This window comes from Macaca nemestrina, chromosome 13 (assembly GCF_043159975.1).
Source record: "Macaca nemestrina isolate mMacNem1 chromosome 13, mMacNem.hap1, whole genome shotgun sequence".
Lineage (NCBI taxonomy): Eukaryota > Metazoa > Chordata > Mammalia > Primates > Cercopithecidae > Macaca > Macaca nemestrina.
This window is the reverse complement of record NC_092137.1, coordinates 34,902,017-34,922,296: the sequence shown is the minus strand read 5'-3', so window position 1 is coordinate 34,922,296 and position 20,280 is coordinate 34,902,017. Positions and strand designations below refer to the sequence as shown.

Sequence of the window (20,280 nt, the reverse complement as noted above, 5' to 3'; positions counted from 1 at the left end):
AATAAAAATATATTGGATGTAATAATAGCAAATTGAAACCTGCAAAGGAAGAAAATCAGTGAAGTTTAGAGAGGTGGCAAGAGAAACTACTCAAACAAAAATTTAGAGAGAAAAAAAGTCTATTAGAAAATAAAAAGTTTGTAATTTATGAGAAAATATGAAGAATTCTAACATTTTGGTTATTGTAGTACAGGAAGTAGGAGAGAGAGAGACGAATAGAAAAAATAATTGAAATAATGCTAAAAATTGTTCACTTGTGATAGAGAATATCCACTCACAGGTACAAAAATCTCAATGAATGCTAAGAAAACTAAGAAATGAGCAAACCTTGCCTACCATATAAGAGTCAAAGTGATAAAAAGCAAAAATAGAAAATTTTTAAGACAACAGGAAACTAAAGAAATTACGTGTCTGAGAACAGTGAAAAGCGATACTAATAACTTCTCCTCATTAATTAATGCAAGCTCAGACCTCCATAGACTAACATCTTTAAAATTTGGGAGTGGGAGAAAATTGCCATTCTAGAATTCCATACCAAGCGAAAATGTTGTTACAAAAAGGAAGACAATGTAAAGACATTTTAAAATAAACCAAAGATATATAAATTTGTGACTAGTAGATATGTAATGCAAGAAATGTTATAAATAAATCTTTATGTACAAGGAATAGAATGCCAGGTTCAATCTGCATCTACACAAAGGAATTAAGAGCACCAGATATAATAGATATGTGTGAAAATATAGAAGACATTTTTTTACTGTTTCCTAATTTCAAAACAATTGACTACTTAAAGCAAAATATGTTAATAATGTATTCTGGGGTTTGTAACGCATAGAGAAGTAAAATGTGAGGTTAATAATATAGACAGAATTAAAATGCATGACTACAATAGCACAAAGTAAGCAAGGGAAGCAAGTGGAAGTAAACCGCCATAGAGTTTTTACATTATACATTAAATTATATGTGCCCCCAACAATTTTTTTTAAATTAAAAAGTATAAGTTGGGTGCGGTGGCTCATGCCTGCAATCCCAGCACTTTCGGAGGCCAAGGTGGGTGGAGCAAGAGGTCAGGAGTTCCAGATCAGCCTGGCCAATATGGTGAAACCCTGTCTCTACTAAAAATACAAAAATTAGCTGGGCGTGTGGCGTGCACCTGTAGTCCCAGCTACTTGGGAGGCTGAGGCAGAAGAATTGCTTGAACCCAGGAGGCAGAGGTTTCAGTGAACTGAGATGGTGCCACTGCATTTCACCCTGGGCGACAGAGTGAGACTCCGTCTCAAAAAAAAAAAAAAAAAATTATAATAAAATAGAAAATATAGTAAAACAAATTCCTAAAACAGTCACTTAAAAACAATAAAGAGGAAAAGCTAAATGAAGATAAAATATTAAAATACACTTAGTATATTGAAAAGAAGGAAGAAAAGGAGAGAAAATAAAATAACGATATGAGGGAAAGACATAAAGAGAAAGTTAGTAGCAAGATTTTACACTGGAAGATAATAATATTAATTTAGTATATCAAATACATGTGGTGTTCCAGTTTCACTTAGACTTAAGAAAGCTAAGAAGCATTCTTAGCTTTAGAAAGCTTTTGAAAGTAGAAAGCAGAAGAAGCCATTCCCACTCTAATAGCAAGTTACAACCAGGATAATCTATTAAATAATAACTTATTTTGAGCCAATCAGACACATGCAGTTGCAAGGCAACCAAAGGAACTAAATTCCATACCTGAATTTTTAACCTATCTTTAAAGGCCAAGTATAGGCAGGATGTTGTGTCAGATTGGAAAACTGTGAGTCTCAGATGTGAGGCAAGTTCTCATTATATCGTTTGTTCCACTCCAGACTACCGGATTCTTACAAGAAAGACTGAAGGCAACTGGGCGTGGTGGCTCATGCCTGTAATCCTAACACTTTGGGAGGCCAAGGCAGGTGGATCATGAGGTCAGGGGTTCAAAACCAGCCTGATCGACTTGGCGAAATCCCACCTCTACTAAAAATACAAAATTAGCCAGGCATGGTGGCAGTTGGCTGTCATTCCAGCTTCTTAGGAGGCTGAGGCAGGGGAATCTCTTGAACCCATGAGATGGGGGTTGCAGTGAGCTGAGATCGCGCCACTGCACTCCAGCCTGGGTGACAGAGCGAGACTCTGCCTCAAAAAAAAAAAAAAAGAAAAAAGAAAAGAAAAGAAGGAAGGAAGGAAGGAAGGAAGGAGAGAGAGAGAGAAAGAGAAAGAAAGAGAGAAAGAGAGAAGAAAGAAAGATAGGAAAAAAGAAAAAGAAAGAAAGGAAGGAAAGAAAGAAAGAAAGAAAGAAAGAAAGAAAGAAAGAAAGAAAGAAAGAAAGAAAAAATGAAAGAAAGAAAAAAAGAAAGAAAAAGAAAGAGGAAGGAAGGAAGGAAGGAAGGAAGGAAGGAGGGAGAAGGGAAGGGAAGGGAAGGGAAGGGAAGAGAAAGAAAAGAAAAAGATTGATTGAAGGCAAGGTGGGGTATCTGAAAGGGACTCTCCAAAGTGGTTCACAGACACAGTAGGTAAGTGAAAGGATACTTTTGCTAAGCAAAGATGGAATGCCTCTAGGGAAGAGATAGAAGCAAAGTTTATCCACTTCTGGAGGAAAAAAAAAGATAATCCTCCTCCCTCATTCCTATGCAAATGTCTACTGAAGTTAAGGGAGAGATATAGTAAAAGGCTGTCTGTCATGGGGAGAGGAAACCTGCTTGGGTGCAGCATGCCGCCTTAACAAAAGGAGAGGCAATGCCCATTAAGGGGAGGGCAGAAAACCTGTGCCTGCATAAGTTACCTCGCCCATCCAATTTGATACAAATCTCACTGTGGCACCAATTACCACGGGAAAGAAGAACATGGACATTTTGATGAAGGTTATTCTGGTGGTCCAGGTAAGTGGCGCTTCCATAAGACTGAATCTGGAACAGAAGGCTCTAGAGACCCTCTCTGCCTCCCAATCAATCCTTGAGCTAAGTAACAGAGAACAACAGGAGGGGAAAATAGCAGAGAGGATCTTCTCTATGGAGCCGACATGCAATGCATTCTGAAAGCTTAGGGTGAATCCGGTACAATGAGAAAAATAATCATCAGTCACACAGGATGCATAAGGGAGTGGCAGCCCATTTCTAGGGTAATTTGAATCCTGAGGTGCATTGGAGGTAACTATGCAGAAACAAATTCCAAACTCAAACTCAATTACTGAATATTCTGACTCAACACCCAAAAACAGATAAAAGAAGAAGTGTGCATGTTCTGGGATGTAATTAATATTCATCTTTGTTGCCAATATCTTTTAATATGTCTAGCATTGAATGTCATTATGAGACACAATAAAATCAAGAAAAAGTCACCCACTGTCAAAACATACAGCACTCAACAAATCCAAACAGAGATAACACACAGGTTGAAAATTTCAGACAAGGATTTTAGAGTAACCATGAATAATAGGTTAATAGGACTGGTATAAAACATGGATAAAAAGTATATGAAATTTCAGCAGAGAGATGGAAACTATGAAAAATGTTTCAAATAAAAATGCTTAAATTCAGAATTAAATATTAGAGAAGAAAAATGCTTCAATCAGTGCACTGGAAGTGACAGAAGGAAAAAAATCAGAGAGCTCTAGGATAGGTCGACAGAAATTTCCCAAACAGAAACAGAAACATAAAATAGAGGTTAAAACATTTTAAAAAAACAAAGCACATTGAAGAACCGTGAGGCAATATTAAGGGTTCTAATATTTGCGTAAGTTGGAATTCCACAAGTGAGCTGTTGGACTGGGGCAGGAGAAATATTTTTTTAAAAAATAATGGCCAAACATTTTCTGAACTTGATGAAAATTATGAACACAGAGATCCAAACATACAAAATGTGATGAAAATTATATCAAGTACATAACAGTTAACTGCTGAGAACAGTTGATATAATGAGTCTTAAGTCAGAAAAAAAGCAGATGCAATATGTAAAGATGAACAAAGGTAAAGAAACAGAAAACTTTTAGTAGAAACAATGCAATGTAGGAGACAAAGGACCAACACCTTAAAGTCCTTACAATAATAATAAATAAAAATTTGTCAACTTTGAATTTTACCCTTATTGAAAATATATCCCCAAAACAAAGGTAAAATAAAGACTTTCTCAGGTATACAAAAGTGAAATGAATTTATGTAGAAAGCACTACAAAAAGTGCTAAAGGAAGTTCTTAAGGCAGATAGAAAATGATACTAAGTGGAAACTTGGAACTATACCAAACAAAACAAAACAAAACAAAAAAAAGGAAGTACACTGGAAACAATTATGAGAAATGTGAGTAAATATATAAGGTTTTTAAAAAATAATTGTTTAATGTAAAAATAACAACAAAGTATTGTGTGGTTTGTAACGTGTAAAAGTAAAACAAGTGGTAGCAATAATAGAAATAATGGGAATGATAAAAAAGATTATGTACAGTTCCTACGCTACACACAAAAACACAGAATAGTATTTGAATGTGGGCTGTCATAAGTTAAAGTTAAAAATCCTAAATAAATTATATTCATCTGTTAAATGAATAAAAAGAAATTAGAAATGATAAATAAGAGTAAAGATAATATTCAATCATAAATAATATTGAATTAATTCAATCAAAACCAGGAGAAAAGATATTTTACAAGTAATATATGGAGATGAAATAAAACAACTAACAAGATAACAAATATCAACTGGCTGGTCATGTAAACAAGAAAAAGAACATAGATTATTGATTTCAGGAATGAAAGACAGGACATCACCATACATCATAGAAACATTAAAAAGTTAATAAGAAATCATCATGAAAACATTTATTCCAGTAAATATGCTGTTAGATAAAATAGATTATTTTAAAGACTCAAATTAGCAAAGCACATTCAACAGGAAATAGATAAGAGAATAATTCTGTATTTGTAATAGAATTAAATTATTAGTAATAAATAACTTTCACATGGAGAACTCCAGGCCAAGATTGTATTACTGATGAATACTATTAATACTAAACATTAAAGAAGGAGCAAAAAGAAGGAAGGGAAATTTTAGGTAAACTTGTTTAGAATATGGAATAGGAAGGAACACTACCCAGGTTTTTTTTTTTTTTCTTGTGAGATGGAGTCTCGCTCTGTTGCCCAGACTGGAGTACAGTGGCATGATCTTGGCTCACTGCAACCTCCATCTCCCGGATTCAAGCAATTCTCCTGCCTCAGCCTCCCGAGTAGCTGAGATTACAGGCATGTGCCACCACATCCGGCTAATTTTTTATTTTTAATAGAGATGGGGTTTCACCATATTAGTTAGGCTAGTCTTGAACTCCTGACCTCGTGATCTGACTGCCTCAGCCTCCCAAAGTGTTAGGATTACAGGCTTGAGCCACTGCACCCAACCACCTAGGTCTTTTAATGAGACCAACAATACTCTGTTAAGATTCAGAAAAATACATAACAGTCAAAGAAAATTTTAGAATATTCCTTATGAACATTGAGGAATATTCATGGCAAATTGTTAAAATTATATAATTGTAATACTCAAGATACATGCATGTCACTGTATGTAATTTTATGCCTTAATTTAAAAAGTCATATTAGAGAAAGAAAAAGATGTACTTATCGATATTTTTCATTAGTATAGTTCCTTAGAGAGCACAAAATTCATCATGTGAACCTATACGCTTTTAGTTTAAAAGCAGAAATAGCAACATGAATGCAGTTTTCTATTTTATTAACTAATAACAGTAATGAGAAAAATGAATATGGAACTTGATACAGAACAAGATACCTGCAATTTGAGTAAAAGGAACTGTTATTGACTTTTTTTCCATCTATCGTATACCACATCCTAAAGAAATGTCTGAATCTGAAGATTGGGTAGGATATGTTTCAATGTCTTTACACATTTAGTTTAATTAAAAATGGGATTTACTGCAAGGAAATGCAAAAGTTCCCTTTGCCTATAAGTAATTGAATACTGGCCACAACCTCTAGAGATTTTCTGACAACAGTGCATAATCCAAGCCATAGAACTTATAGGTATAATTTCAATTAGATCTTGGTCCTTTGAGCTTTCCACAAAATTTATTCATCTCTTTTCTTTCATATTTTCAAAGTAGTTTCATTAAGCATTTCAATGCTTCAACTTTGAGTGCTTTATTATCATAACATTTTCTTTATGAAAAGGAAATTCCTCATTTGAAAAACAATTTAAATTTTTAAATCATCTTCTTTGCTCCAAGTAGGTAAGGTACTCTACTGTTTGGTTAAACATGATGGCTCTATTCTAGTACTGGAAAATACAAATGACAATCTTCTATGATCACTAAAAGAGATCACAGAAGATCAGAGAAGACATCGCATTCTTCTACTCCCCAAAGAACCCACATAATTTTACAATGCTGTTTTATTCAGATTCATCTACTTGATTTGAAAGATCCTTTGCTTTTTCTTTGTGAAAGACCTCAATGTTAATTTTTCTGTGAAGCTTGTCTGACAACTTTCCATACCCCAAAGTGGAAAGAAAATTCTCTTTCCCGCCCTGTTCCACCAGATTATTTTGTAAGCATATGTTACTTCTTAGGATATTTTATCTAGCTTTTTGTTTTCACATGCTAATCTTTATGTGGGCTTTTGAGCTGCCATATGGCAAGATCCATACTTTATAATCCAATCCATAGAGCATCTGAAAGAGTTTAGGTGTCAAATCAATTATTGGAAAATTAATGAGTGAATTTAAAACCAGAAAATATTGAACTGTGTGGATTTGATTTTCAGCAATTGTGTTGCCTTTTCAAATTGTAATTTTAAAACAGTTTCATTCAGATGTATTTACATACTTTAAAACTTACACCTTTGAAATGTACAATTCGGTGCTTTTTATTGTATAGATAGAGGTATGCTACCATTCTCACTATCTAATTTTAAAACATTTTATCCCTTTAAAAAAACCCTATTCCCCTTAGCAGTCACTCCTCACTCCTGTTCCCACTCCCTAATCTACTAATAACCCTTAATTTGCATTCTATTTGTCTATTCTGCAAATTAATATAAATAAAATCACATAATATGTGGCCTATTGTGACTCAGTTCTTTCAGTTAGCATATTTTCAAGGTTTATTTATGTTATTGCATGTGCAATTACTTCATTTCTTTGTATTGCCAAATGATATTTCATTTTATGGATATTTTATATTTTGTTTATTCATTCATCAGTTGATACATATTTGGGCTATTTTTACTTCTTAACTACTACGAATAATGCTGCTATTAACATCTGTGTACAAATTTTTATGTGAACATTTGTTTTCATTTCTCTTGGATATGTAACTATGATTGAAATTGCTGAATAATATTGTAACTCTGTGTTCAACTGTTTGAGGAAACGGCAAACCCTTTTTCAAAGTGACTGCAGCATTTTTACAACCCCACCAGTCATATATGAGCATTTCAGCTGACTCACATCCTTATCAGGACTTGCTATAGTTTGTCTTTTTTATTTTCTCACTGGGTATGCAGTTGTATTTCATCGTATTTTTAATATGTATTTCTCTAAAATCTAGTGATATTTAACATAAATTCATGTGTTTAATGGCAATTCGTGTATGTTCTTTAAAGAAGTATCTGTTCAGTGTCTTTGATGCTGCCTATCTGCTAAACTCATTAACTCTTGGTTACATTTTGTGTATAGACTCTTTAGGATTTTCTAGATGAAAGATCATGTCATCTGCACATAGAAACCATTTTCTCTCTTTATGTTTCTAGTATGGATGTTCTTTATTTCTCTTCCTTTTCTAATTTCCCTGGTTGGCACTTTCAGTACTATGTTGAGTAAAAGTAACAAGAGCAGACAACCTTGTCCTGTTTCTGATCTTAGGGTCAAAACATTCAGCAATTAATTATTAAGTATAATATTAGCTGTGGGTATTTCATAGATTCCCTTTATCAGGCTGAAGAAATTCCCCTCTATTTTTAATTTGCTGAGTGTTTTTGTCAGGAAGCATTTTACATTTTGTCAAAGGGTGTTTTTGTGTATCAATTAGGATAATTATGTCTTTTTTTGTCCTTTATTCTATAAATGTGGTGTTTTACAATGATTGATTTTTGCATGTTAAACCAAACTTGCAGTTCTTGGAATAAATCCCAATTTGTCATAACATATAATCCTTTTAATATTCTGCTAGACTTGGTTTAATAGTGCATTGTTACGGTTTTGCATTTATAGTCAAAGTAATATTTGTCTGTAGTTGTATGTGTGCTATTTTTTTGTGTGTCTTGTTTTAGTATCAGGGTAATACTGGCCACACAGAATGAGTTTGAAAGTGTTAAATTGCCACAAAGTATACTGTTTTACTCTCTTAAGAAACTCTTCTGAATTGTTCTAAACTTTTGACTAATTTCAGTAATTCTAAAAAACTTGATTTCAACCATTTTTGCCAGTGTTCTCATTGTTTTTTGGAAGGAAAAGATTTTCAGAAGTCTTTACTTCTCTGGAATTGCTTTCCTCTAGTTTATTTTTAAAGAACTGAAATGGATGATGTTTTGCTATATTCTCTTCTTCATTCTCCTATTTTCTTCCCCAGAAAATACAGATTTTAGAAATGGATTTAGAGATTGTGAAGAACCTCAGCTTTTCTCAAACACCACTTTATGAGTGTGTATTGTTATTCATTAAACACATATTTACTGAATATCAATTATTCACTAGGCACTGTGCCAGAACATGATAATCAGGACCATGTATTGGCCTGTCAGGAACTTCCAGTGGCATATGTTGCCCCTTCACTCACCCCCTAATCCATAACTTGAATAGGAGAGACTCAAGGAGCAAGAATGTTAAGTTAAAAGCCACAAAGCAATTTGATTAAGCAGCTTACTGACAGAGTAAGAATGCCTTGATTTTAAATGTCACATTTTCAAAGAGAAAGTCATTCTGGAAATTTCACCATGATGACATGGTGAATATCAACACTTGAGAGCATTTTTATCTGACTTTCATAGAGGTAATTCTGCTAATGATCATTTTATGTTATTTAAGGAAATGATTATTCAGAGTCTTTTTTCCATATAGTATTATACAATGTGATAACAGGAATCAAAGACATATAGCATAGGCTTTCTGATATATATAGAGAGAGTATATTCTTCTTGATTTTAATAAGCATAAGCTGTTTAGTAAAATATCTATTAATAGGATATTACAATAGAATGCTCAGGTAGTAAAAGTTTAGAAGCTGAAACAAAGAAAGCATCATGAGGTGAGGAGATTGGAAGACTGATAAAAAGAGAGGTGGCTGCCTTAACAAAAATAACTCTCTGAATTGGGGTTAGAACTCACGTCTCAATGTTTTCCCAGTTTCTCCATTTTATAGCAGGGCTTTCCCCTATACTATAAAAAGGACAACCCCAGGTATTTAGTTAGCTTTCTAATTGTGTGCAAAATTATTTAAAATAAAGTATTTCATGTAATATAAAATTTTTTAAAAATGTACCAATGCCAATTCAATAGAAATTTTCTATTATTTTGCTTTCATATGTAAGGATTCCACTACTATTAAGCTAATTCATATGAAATGTTTTATAAATTACACTTACAATCTAAATGTATCTATTTAATATTTTATCTATTATATGCTGTTGATAAACTGTTAGAGAACTAATCAAAAGTGCACCAAAATTTCGTATTACCTCATCACAATTCTCTAATCCTTAAATATATGCCACTTAGTCTAATTTAAGAGCATTAAAGCAAAATAAATCACTTGTGGAATCAGAATGTTATCACACAAATGTTAACTGTTGCATACCATTGGTGCCAGGTCATTGACTATGTAACCAACTTCAAAAATAAAGATTACTAATTTTTCTAGTTACTTACAGTAATAAGTAACACGTGTGAAAGATAATTATAGGGAAAACTAATGAAGAAAGAGCCATCAAGGAGCTTTCCCAGAACCTGATCTTGACAAGCTAGAATCAGGCGGCTGACTAGGAAATTCAGGGTGGGTGGATCACTTGAGGTCAGAAGTTTGAGACTAGCCTGGCGAACATGGTGAAACCCCATTTCTACTAACAATACAAAAAATTAGCCGGGCATGGTGGCACGTGCCTATAACCCCAGCTACTCGGGAGGCTGAGGCTGGAGAATCGCTTAAACCCGGAAGTGGAGCTTGCAGTGAGCTGAGATTGCGCCACTGCACTCCAGCCTGGGCGACAGTGTGAGACTCCATCTCAAAATAAATAAATAAACAAGCAAACAAACAAAAATTAAATTAAAAACGAAAAAGTTACACGCAATTTGTTTGGCCTTATTTTTTTGAATTTCAAAATGTTATTTCAGGAAGATAAGCTACGTATATGCCAGAGAAAGCATGAACACAAACACATAAAAGAAATTTTATTCTACCATTTGAAATAGGTTATTATCATGCAGTGAGACAAGCAGAGTTCTTTCCAGGATGTAACCGTGTTGCTGCAAATGGAATACTCCCTGGAGGAAATGCCACTTCCACCAACTCCCTAATGCATCCATTTTCAGATACATTTCAATATAAATGACACTAAAAAATTCACACTTGAGAATGGAAACTAACCAAACTTTTGGAATCTGGACTTGCTCCAAAATCTAACACACACAGCCCCAATTGAGTGGCCTTGTTCATGGACAATTTGTCCATATTTTTAGATACATCAAATTGATGACAAGAAAAGCCAAAATTATCATGTGAAATGAGAGAAATATTTGGCAAAATGCAACCTGTAATTTCCTTTTCCCTGTATCCTCCAACATATTGAGGATGTTATGCACTAGGAGTGGATAAATAAGTACTTATTGGAGCTTCTCTTTCCAGCTGGCTCTGTACTCAGCAAGCCCTGGAGCTAAGGCAGGGGATTTAAAACAAAACCGACTATGACAAAAATAACAACAATGACACAAAGTATAAATCTTTCTCTTTTCTCATGCTACCCTGGGTAAGATTGTCATTTAAGTTCCTGAACAGCTGTGCCTATACTGGGTTACCAGCTCACCAAAAGTACATCCATAAATGAATATCAGTCCACCAGAAATACCACTGAGGGTTTATTATGGGTGAGGTGGATCATTCATTTCCTGTATTTTTATTTCTTTGTAAGGCTATCTACCTTGGTTATCTGTGGGAGATTAAATACTTTTACACTATAATAGTAATATTATTAGTAGGAGTAGTGTGACAACAATAGTAATAATGTGTTGGAATTTATTAAGCACTTACGATGAAATAGGAAGTGTTCTAAGTGCTCCAGAGACATTATCACATTTAATTCTCGTAACAATCCCTTGATACTGGTACTATTCATAACTCTATTTCAGAGGGAGTTTGTTAAATTGCCTGAAGTCACATAGCTAATGAGAGCTGGAGCAGAGATTCAAACCCAGTCACTCTGATTAGAAACTGCACTCTCAGTCACTACACTAAACTATAGCGGTATCATTCAGTGCCCTCAGCTCTCACCCATAGGCTGGAAAATTTGCTTTTTATGTAGGTGTTATAATTTAGCAAGTTATTGAATCCAGCTACCTTCCAAGAGGGGAAAAGCAGACCTTCTTAATGCAAGTAGAAATCAGTCTTGGGGCCGGGCGCGGTGGCTCAAGCCTGTAATCCCAGCACTTTGGGAGGCCGAGACGGGCGGATCACGAGGTCAGGAGATCGAGACCATCCTGGCTAACACGGTGAAACCCCGTCTCTACTAAAAAATACAAAAAAAAAACTAGCCGGGCGAGGTGGCGGGCACCTGTAGTCCCAGCTACTCGGGAGGCTGAGGCAGGAGAATGGCGTAAACCCGGGAGGCGGAGCTTGCAGTGAGCCGAGATCGCGCCACTGCACTCCAGCCTGGGTGACAGAGCCAGACTCCGTCTCAAAAAAAAAAAAAAAAAAAAAAAAAAAAAAAGAAATCAGTCTTGGAGTGTTTTCATGGGGTTCTTCATGGCTATGTAGGCCTTGACATAGCAGAGGTGGAGAGGCTTCTGGAGAACCAAGAACCAGAATCCACATGGCCACAAATTGGTATAAAGTAGCTGTGTTCACATAATTCCTGTTTGAATGATTTCCATCTTATTCTCAGATAGGGAACAAAAGACTTTTCAATGCTGAGTTCAGGTGGGAGTACTGCATCATTTCCCTGTAGTTCTTTCTAGGTTGTGAATGAAGTAAAGAGGTGAGAGAAAGTACTGAAGACAGAAACAAAAGCATGGACTCAAAAATGAGCATCACTGCAGTAACACAGAACACATTTTCTAGATTTCATTGCCAAAAAAAAAAAAAAAAAAAAAAAAAAAAAAAAATCCTAGCAAGCAAATGAAGCTCTGTATTATTCCAGTAAAGTGGCAGGAAATGGATAGCTAGCCGTTCCTTGCCAAAAATGGCAATCCTGTTCTGGCCCTCAAAGATAATGCACAGTTCTGAACTACACCACCATTTCTGCTGCCTCTCAATAAATGATGTACATTAAGCTATTATCATTGTGAACGGAGTGATTACAATTTTTCCCCTGTGGCAAATCTAAAATCCCATATAAGAAAACCATTGCCTTGACTAGGTGTAAAAGCCATTACCTTTGTTGTCAGCATTTGAAACACAGACCAGCTGGCTTTCAAAACATTTAGGACATTTAGGATACATGTAGTAAGATTAACCCTCCTTGCTGGCAATGTAATTACTGTGTTTATTCATTTTAATGATCTCATAAAGGACAATGAGATATAATACAAGTACAGGACAAGAGAAGGTCCTGGAAAGGTAATTGTGCCATTCTTTACAAGCAGAGTGTGAGCTGGTGAGCACAAGATAAGGCAGAATGAGCTGACGGCAGATCTCTGTCTTCTATGGAGTAAGGAAACCAACCAATCTGGAAGTGACCATCTTTAGTAGTCCTGGTCCAGTCCATACTGTGATTCATCTTTGGTGGGGAAAGATCTATGATCTTTGCTTTTGGATGGTGCTTAATTCTATTGGCTCTTGTTTTGTGAGCTGAATCACACAAAAATAGAGATTTAGGCTATAAAGACTTTTAGATGCTACTTAATCCAAACTTCAATCCCAGGACAGAAATTTCCTTACCAGAATAATCCTGATCTATGTTGATTGAGTCTCTGGTTAAATATTGTTGTTGATGGATTGGTTTTACTTTTGCAAATATCCTGCTGAATATTTAGACTTATCTTCTGGTTATATTCCTTTAAACTGAGCTGAAATTAATCTCATTGAACCATCCATTTGATCAGTTCTATTTTTTGAACATTCCATATTAATTTTCATTCATTTTGTTTTACCCATTCCTACTTCGAATGCACCAATCTTACACCACTTTTAGATTCTTTTCTTCAGAAGAAAAATTAATACTGCAGAATTAACATACAGTAGGTACTAGGGATTTTACAGTGAATAAGCAACATGGTATATTATAGGGTTGACAGCTCAATGTGGTTGTAGAGAATGAGAAAGTGCCCTAGTGCTATGATAGCATTTTGGTGGGACATTCTATCAGGCCTAGTATTTAACGTGTTCCTTGTATGTATGGCTTATGGACTTCTTACCATCCCAGATACACACTAGATTGTAAATTGCCTCTTTTAAGGGGCTATTATCCTTAGCAAACTAACACAGGAACAGAAAACCAAATATCATATGTTCTCACTTATAAGTGGGAGCCAAATGATGAGGACACATGGACACATAGAGGGGAACAACACACACTAGAACTTTTTGGAGGATGGAGGGTGGGATGAGGTAGAGAATCAGGAAGGATAACTGGTGGGTCCTAGGCTTAACACCTGGATAATGAAATAATCTGCACAACAAACCTCCATGACATAAGTTTACCTATGTAACAAACCTGCATTTGTACTCCTGAACTTAAAAGTTAAAAAAAAGAAAAAACAAAACCGTAATACTGCAATGTAGAAGTATCAACTTTAACTGAGCACTGTAAACTATTCTATTAAGTAGACCAAGTTATTTTTCTTTTACAATAATGCCTGCAGACCCTTTTTTACATGAACATTTGTCTAACCAGTTCTATATTGCCATGAGTACTTTACACTATGTTTTGAAATTCAAAGACTAGGTAATAATACACGTTTATGTTTATAAGCAAGTCTTACGAATTTATGCCAAAAGATACAACCAACCTCATGTCTTTCTTCTATGATATTACATTGTAATTATGTATTTTATTTTTAAATGACTAATACCACCTCCTATGATATTATCAATTGTAGGATTTAATATCATCTATATTTCTACAATTAACCTTTGCTTTTTTCTCCATTTTTACCTTTTTTCAACATTTGTTTTGACCCAGTGGATATAAATGGTACAATACAAATTTGAAGACTTAAATATGGCACTCTCACTCTCACCTGAACATATTCACAAATATGCAGATACAGACTGTTTATAGCAGATCAAATTGATAAACCAATGACTATCACAGCAACAAAGATCAATATAATAGTAAAACTATTATATCTTCTGTTTTGAAAATCTTTTGTCTGAAGGATTAATATTTAATGCTTTGCATTGATATAATTTAAATTATCTAAAATATTTCAACATATATTCTTTCTATCCTTCTACTTATCCATAGAGTTAATCGAGGTTAAATATCACTATTCTTATTTTATAAATAATAGTGATGTTATAAAATGCTAAACTAGCCAAAGTCACACAAAGTAATAGAACCAGAACTAAAAACCATACTCCAGATACCTGATGTTCTTTAAATATACCATAGCATAATCAAAAATTAAATGTCTGTATGTGGTTCATACATGCCTATAAACAAAATTTTTTATTATTAACAAGTTTATGGCATTGGCTAGTGATAAAATAATAGCGGAAATAGCAACCACTGATCACTGCGAACTCAAAGGTTATATGATTGAGATAATATTCAGTGCATTTGGTTATGATGGTGATATGGTCTGGTTCTGTGTCCTCACCCAAATCTCATCTTGACTTATAATCTGAATTGCAATTCCCATGTGTTGGGGAAGGGACCTTGTAGGAGGTGATTAGATCACGGGATCGGTTTACCCCGTGCTGTTTTCATAATAGTGAGTTCTCACAAGATCTGATGGTTTTATAAGCGGCTTTCCCTGCTTTCACTCTGCACTTCTCTTGCCTGTCGCCATATAAGACATGCTTGTTTCACCTTGCACCATGATTGTAAGTATCTTGAGGCCTTCCCAGCCATATGGAACTGAGAGTAAATTAAAACTCTTCTCTTTATGAATTACCCAGTTTCAGGTATGTCATCATAGCAGTGTGAAAATGGAATAACACAGATGGCTTTTTAAGCAAAGCACGAAAATAGTGTATAAAAAATTAGTAAGCATAAATTCAGAAGTTTCAAGTTGGCTTGCGTTATATAAACCATAATGAACTTTGCATTTCTTGGCAAAATTTCCATGTTTAATAAAAGTTAATAATTCTTTTTTTTTTTTTTTTTTTTTTTTTGAGACGGAGTCTCGCTGTGTCTCCCAGGCTGGAGTGCAGTGGCGTGATCTCGGCTCACTGCAAGCTCCGCCTCCCGGGTTCACGCCATTCTCCCGCCTCAGCCTCCCAAGTAGCTGAGACTACAGGCGCCCGCCACCACGCCCGGCTAGTTTTTTATATTTTTAGTAGAGACGGGGTTTCACCATGTTAGCCAGGATAGTCTCGATCTCCTGACCTCGTGATCCAAAAGTTAATAATTCTTTAAATAAAAGCTGTGTGCACACTTTAAAACACTATAAAGGAGTCTAAAATCAAGCCGCTTCAATTTTCACAACTTTCTTTTACTCTTTCCATTAGAAGAACTATAATGAACTTTCAATAAAATCAGAGCTTTTGATGTGGCCATTTATTTTTAAAAGGCATTCTATAGCATACCAATTGCTGAATCTAGAATCTCCATTGATATTCCATTTAATAAACTTGGAAGCCAGAACATTTATTTTAAAGTTCAGGTTTAATTAAAAGATAAGACTAGAGTGACAGAATGGCAAGGGAAAGAAGGGTGTTGAATTTTTTGTTTATTATTGCAGAGCAGCTGCTTTTATTTTTAACTAATCTCCATTAATGTCAAATCAAAAGCCGGTACTTCTTATAGGCTTTTGCATTTGCCTTGTTACCTACTTCCCCTAGAAAATTACTATGTATTTTCTCATTCTGAGATGAAATCCAGTATGCGTCCATAATTGTTTAGCTGAAGTACTGAGAAATGCTTGTCATAAAGTTTATTTTTGAAATTGAAATGCATTCACTTATTTCTTTAGCAATATTTTCTAGGTGTTAACCTCTGTTTTGGGAATTAGGGGCTAATCAGTGAATAAACATACCAAAAAGGAAAAAAATAAACAAACATACACATTAAAAAAGAAACAAACAAGCCGGGCGCGGTGGCTCAAGCCTGTAATCCCAGCACTTTGGGAGGCCGAGATGGGCGGATCACGAGGTCAGGAGATCGAGACCATCCTGGCTAACACGGTGAAACCCTGTCTCCACTAAAAAATACAAAAAACTAGCCGGGCGAGGTGGCGGGCGCCTGTAGTCCCCGCTACTCGGGAGGCTGAGGCAGGAGAATGGCGTGAACCCGGGAGGCGGAGCTTGCAGTGAGCTGAGATTCGGCCACTGCACTGCAGCCTGGGCGACAGAGCGAGACTCCGTCTCAAAACAAAAAACAAAAAACAAAAAACTCCTGCCTTCTAGAATTTACTATATAATGAATACTCATTTCAGACTCAAGTAAAGTTACATGTAAATACTAGAAGGCTAGCACTAACAGAGCGTTGCAGAAAACTACCTTTCTGCAACGCTCTGTTAGTTCAGAGCATTGAACTAATCTTTGAAACCACATTTTCAAAGATTTTACTTAGAAAGCCATTGTTCAAATTGTTCAGTGCCTACCTTTAGGACAGAAAAAATAAAGGGTTTTAGCGTATGTGAGAGAAATGAGAAGGAAGAAAGAGTTGCAGGGTAAATTCAGGATGTATCCCAGGACAGAACAGGGAAAGCTAGCTCATGATAATTTAACTTCTTAGAGTTTCTTATTAAATGAGCTGCACACTCTTCGAGGATCCTGAGTTCCACAGTGTTCTTTTACTTTTCAAAAGCATTCAGGACATGAACCAGCAGAGAAAGAATTAAAACTAGTGAAAGGAGTCCCATATACATTTCTGAATCCACATGTTCCTTAAGAATTAAAAAAGATGTAGTGTATGTAAGAGAATCTCTTTTCTGAGACAAACTGTACCACATTTTTCTACCAAAATTAAGCTCCGGAGATATGAGAAAAGTCTTTTCTGAAAGAATACACCATTACAAATGTTTTTAATCTATAGAATCATGATGGAAACATTCATTAAAGTAGAAACAGTTACTTTTAATTACATGGTGTATTAAAATAGAAAAAAATCACCACAAACAACTTAGTATAGTGTTTTCATAAGTACAATATCATTTGATCTTCAGGACAGTTTATGAGTTAGATACTATTTTATCATTATTATACTATTCATGAGTATCCCATGTGTAGAATAACTGACTGACTGACTGATCCAAGTTGTTACAACTGATCAATGCTCACATCAAAATTGAAAACCCAGGTGTAAGAGCTCAAACCCCATGAACTCCCCACTGAGCCACACAGCTTTTCAATTGACTTATCAAATGAGGAAGGTTTTGTTAGATATTTTTGAAAAACTATTTTAGACAGTTCAAATGTTACAAAGATGCCTATCCCCATCTGTTTTCCTCTTGGCTGTTGTTTTAGGTGCTGATGCATTCTGATCTAAATCTTCCCTCTAAGATTATTTTTTAAAGTAAAATAAACAAAGGCAGCATAGCCACTTGGAAAAAATTATGCTGTATTAGTCCTTAATAGAATTTCTGTTATTGATGTTTACTGAGCTTTGTGAGACACTTGATAATTGCAAAACTTCCTGGGCCATTTCAGTTGTTCTCTGATCACGAGGTCAGCAATGTAATCAGGGTTTGCTCTGCCTCTGCACCAGGGTCTTTGCAAGAACTTTGGCTGTAAGCTGAGGTAGTAAAAATATGAATGGGGGAAAAAATGGAGTATCTTTAATGAAGTTAGGAGGTAATAGGTGAAAGGTTAAGAGCATAAACTTTGAAGGCAAACAGACATGAATTCTTATTCCCATTTTGTTATCTACAGGCAATGTGAGAGCAGAAATTTTAATTACTCTCTCTAAGCTGCCATGGTCAATAATGATCATAAAGTGTAAAGTTGTCATGACTAAAGAAGGTATTTAAAATTACACACAAAAATAGACTAATTGAATCTGCTATTAAGAGTATTATTAACATTATTTTATCCCCTTTCCTCCTACTCTAAGATCTATGCATTGTCATAAATGCACGTTTATTTTTCAGATTTATCTGGGAACATAGATAATCTATGTCTACATAACATATAAAAAGCAATATGGGGTTTTCTTAATATAGAGTAAAATTGATGGAATAGATATATTTTATATATTCTAAGTATTTTTTCTTAGCCTACTTCTTAAAGAACTTGAGATAGTCTGAATTCTGTCATAAAGTTTAGTAGTATGGCTGAGGTTCAGAAGAGAATACCTGAAGTAAGTCCATGGCATGTACTATATTTCCAGACAGTTGAAATGAGTTTGAGTAGGGTTTTGCATATGATCCTAAGCTTTCTAGGACCCATGCCTCCTAAGATCTAGAAAAAATAGGGAAACGTGAGTCATTAAATAATTTTTTTCCTGTGGCAAAATGCCAGACATCTAGCAAAAATTCCCTTACGGAGTTCAATTATTTTCTTAAAATAAGGCTAAAAATGAATTCATGGCAAAAAGTCTCTGCTTAAGAGGCAACAATTAACACAATGGATAATCTATGGTTTCCTAAAAGACAGAAATTTTCAAATGCGTGCATCTACTATTGAATCTTTATAAAGGAGAAGGCATATTACTCAATCGTAGCTCAATGAGAAGCTGAGATAATTATGTGTTAGGCTCTGTTGCATTCTAGTAATCTAAATTATAAGAATAGTAACTTAAGGGGGACCCTCATGGACTCTTAGACTGCATAGTCTCTCTATCCAGCTATTCTTCCTCTCGAGTATCATATGTCTTAGGCAAGCATTTGGCAGGTGTTAAATTGCAGTAAATCTATGATTGGATTATCTAATAGAAACCTCTAGAGCTTATAATCTATTGTTCTGGTTGAAGTGTAAGCCATATACTTTAATCATTTCTGACATAGGCACTATATTCACAAAAAATATTAAAGAAAAGGAGACACATTTTCCCATCGGGTTTGGTAGCAGAATGGGAGGGGGAAGGAACTGTTCCAAGGACAAGTATTTCTGATTAGATTGCATCTCTACCTGTCTCAGTCTTGCTCTCAGTAGGATTTCAAGGGAGACCCATAGAACTCTGACCTTCCTAAAGTCTCTAAACCACCCAACAGTCCCAAGAAATATAACTAACGTAAGAACTGATTGTCTGTATTTCTTTTAGATACTATTAATACTGACTGATTCCTTGATTACCAAGTCACCACTAGAAGCCTGATTTTTGTTTGTTTGTTTTGTTTTGTTTTCAGCTATCCCATATCATAAAGGTTTCCATATCCATTAGAGTGTACTAACCATCGCCGGACTCAAGGTCTTATTCTTTACACCATGCTGTCAGCAAAACCTCTTATACCCACTGCCTCTCTGAAGTTCGCCTTCATTTTATTTTTGCTCTGAATGTAATGTTGGTGGTGTTGGCTGAAGATAATACTACATCCCCACTAGTCCTCTCATGGTGCTGGCTGTGTTCTCTCAGCAACAAAACTATAGCTGGATCTGTAGAGGATAACTTTTTCTCCCATTTCTCATTGCCTCACCCCTAAAACAAAACAAAACAAAAATAAAGGACATTAAATTATCTGCCATCAGATACTTCAGCTATGTTCCTTTGAAGGTACTTCCCTTTTTCCTGGGTATATACTCTTTCATGGAAGATTTTTTTGCACCTGGCTTACTGCTCTCTCTCCACTCTGATGTTGGCCACTATTGCTAGTGTCTTAAAATAATTCATCCATCTCACTGTGTTTCTCATCCTTTTTCTTCCCACTACTGACGCTTTAATCTTCCATCCCTTCTCAATTGCTTGTTCTCAGGATTACTTACTGAACACTATTTTTCCCAATTACTATTGTACCTCATAATACTCACTTCATGTGTCCGCTTTCACAGTACGACCTGTCTCTCTAACTTAGCAGTG

At 35.2% G+C, this 20,280-nt stretch overlaps 1 long non-coding RNA gene across 5 annotated transcripts in view; it reads right to left on the bottom strand.

The window, feature by feature from the left end:
* The window catches only part of LOC105464821 (uncharacterized), a 64,994-nt gene that overhangs the window by 24,842 nt on the left and 19,872 nt on the right, over positions 1-20,280 (bottom strand). For 3 of the 5 annotated variants that reach the window (XR_011612234.1, XR_011612236.1, XR_977027.2), the window contains exons 2-3: positions 19,659-19,902; positions 18,620-18,725 (exon numbers count right to left, since the gene is read on the bottom strand). This is a non-coding gene — a long non-coding RNA (uncharacterized lncRNA). Of the gene's footprint in view, positions 1-12,716; positions 13,007-17,898; positions 18,061-18,619; positions 18,726-19,658; positions 19,903-20,280 lie in introns of those variants that run through there. The other 2 variants (XR_011612235.1, XR_977025.2) reach the window with 2 other exon arrangements.